We start from the raw sequence: 2,401 nt of genomic DNA on the forward strand, positions 1-2,401 counted from the left end.
TCATGTCTTTTAAAATTGTTTTCAAATCATATCTTTTAAAATTGTTTTCAAATCATATCTTTTCAATCATATCTTTTTAAAACCATAATTTTTCAATCACATCTTTTTCAAAATAAGTTTTCAATCAAATCTTTTTAATTTCTAATTTCAAAATCTTTTTCAAAAAAATCACTTGATTTCTTTTCCACTCTTATTTTCGAAAATCAATTAGTGTTTTTCAAAAATGTTTTCAAAATCTTTCACTTAATTTTCGAAAATTACTTCCCTTCTTCTCACATCCTTCTATTTTTGGACTAACTATATTCCTTAATGCAAAATTCGAACTCCATCTTCTTTGTTAAGTTCGAATTTTCTACTTCTGTCTTCCATTTTCTTCCTCTGACACCTAAAGGAATCTCTATACTGTGACATAGAGGATTCTACATTTTCTTGTTCCCTTCTCTTTCTTATGAGCAGGAGCAAAGACAAAGGCATTCTTGTTGAGGCTGATTCTGAACCTGAAAGGACCTTGAAGAGAAAGCTAAGAGAAGCCAAAGCACAACTCTCTTTAGAGCACCTGACCGAATTCTTCAAGGAAGAAGAACAAATGGCAGCCGAAAACAACAACAATGCCAACAATGCAAGGAAGGTGCTTGGTGACTTTACTGCACCTACTCCTGATTTCTATGGGAGAAGCATCTCTATCCCTGCCATTGGAGCAAACAACTTTGAGCTTAAGCCTCAATTAGTTTCTCTAATGCAACAGAATTGCAAGTTTCATGGACTTCCAATGGAAGATCCTCATCAGTTTTTGGCTGAGTTCTTGCAAATCTGTGACACAGTCAAGACTAATGGGGTTAACCCTGAGGTCTATAGACTGATGCTATTCCCTTTTGCTGTGAGAGACAGAGCTAGAATATGGTTGGACTCCCAACATAAAGAAAGCCTGGACTCTTGGGAAAAGCTAGTCAATGCCTTCTTGGCAAAGTTCTTTCCACCTCAAAAAATTGAGTAAGCTTAGAGTGGAAGTCCAAACCTTCAGACAAAAGGATGGAGAATCCCTCTATGAAGCTTGGGAAAGATACAAACAATTAATCAGAAAATGTCCTTCTGACATGCTGTCTGAATGGAGCATCATAGGTATTTTCTATGATGGTCTCTCTAAACTGTCCAAGATGTCTTTGGATAGCTCTGCTGGAGGATCTCTTCATCTGAAGAAGAAGCCTACGATCCTGAGAACCCTTCAATGGAAGAGGTGAATTACCTAGGAGAATCCTATGGAAACACCTACAATTCTTCATGGAGAAATCACCCCAATTTCTCATGGAAGAATCAAGAGAGACCTCAACAAGGTTTCAATAACAATAATGGTGGAAGAAACAGGTTTAGCAATGGCAAGCCTTTTCCATCATCTTCTCAGCAACAGACAGAGAGTTCTAAGCAGAATACTTCTGACTTAGCAACAATGGTCTCTGATCTAATAAAGACCACTCAAAGTTTCATGAATGAAACAAGGTCCTCCATTAGAAATTTGGAAGGACAAGTGGGACAGCTGAGCAAGAAAGTTACTGAACTCCCTCCAAGTACTCTTCCAAGCAACACAGAAGAAAATCCAAAAGGAGAGTGCAAAGCCATAACCATGGCCGAATATGGAGAGGAAAGAGAGGAGGAGGACGCCACTGAGGAAGACCTCAGTGGGCGTGTACCAATCTCCTCTGAGTTCCTCAAATGAGGAACAATGGGAATCTGAGGCTCAAAATGAGACCATAGAGATTCCATTGGACTTACTTCTGCCATTCATGAGCTCTGATGAGTATTCTTCCTCTGAAGAGGATGAGTATGTCACTGAAGAGCAAGTTGCTAAATACCTTGAAGCAATCATGAAGCTAAATGACAAGTTATTTGGAAATGAGACTTGGGAGGATAAACCACCTTTGCTCACCAAAGAACTGGATGACTTGTCTAGGCAGAAACTGCCTCAAAAGAGGCAGGATCCTGGGAAGTTTTCTATACCTTGTACCATAGGCACCATGACCTTCAAGAAGGCCTTGTGTGACTTAGGGTCAAGTGTAAACCTCATGCCCCTCTCTGTAATGGAGAAATTAGGGATCTTTGAGGTACAAGCTGCAAGAATCTCATTAGAGATGGCAGACAATTCAAGAAAACAAGCTCATGGACTTGTAGAGAATGTTTTGGTGAAGATTGAAGACCATTACATCCCTACTGACTTCATAGTCCTAGAGACTGGGAAGTGCATGGATGAATCCATCATCCTTGGCAGACCCTTCCTAGCCACAGCAAAGGCTGTGATTGATGTTGATGGAGGTGAACTGATCATTCAAGTGAATGAAGAATCCTATGTGTTTAAGGCTCAAGGATATCCCTCTGTCACCATGGAGAGGAAGCTTGAAGAGCTTCCCTC

The 2,401-nt window shown here is 39.8% G+C and overlaps 1 non-coding gene across 1 annotated transcript; it reads right to left on the bottom strand.

The window, feature by feature from the left end:
• Positions 1-992: 992 nt before the first annotated feature.
• Positions 993-1,096, bottom strand: LOC130937922 (small nucleolar RNA R71). The gene has a single exon (XR_009069113.1). It is a non-coding gene; the product is annotated as a small nucleolar RNA R71 (small nucleolar RNA).
• Between the last annotated feature and the right edge of the window lie 1,305 nt (positions 1,097-2,401).

This window comes from Arachis stenosperma, chromosome 6 (genome assembly GCF_014773155.1).
Source record: "Arachis stenosperma cultivar V10309 chromosome 6, arast.V10309.gnm1.PFL2, whole genome shotgun sequence".
In the NCBI taxonomy this organism is placed as follows: domain Eukaryota; kingdom Viridiplantae; phylum Streptophyta; class Magnoliopsida; order Fabales; family Fabaceae; genus Arachis; species Arachis stenosperma.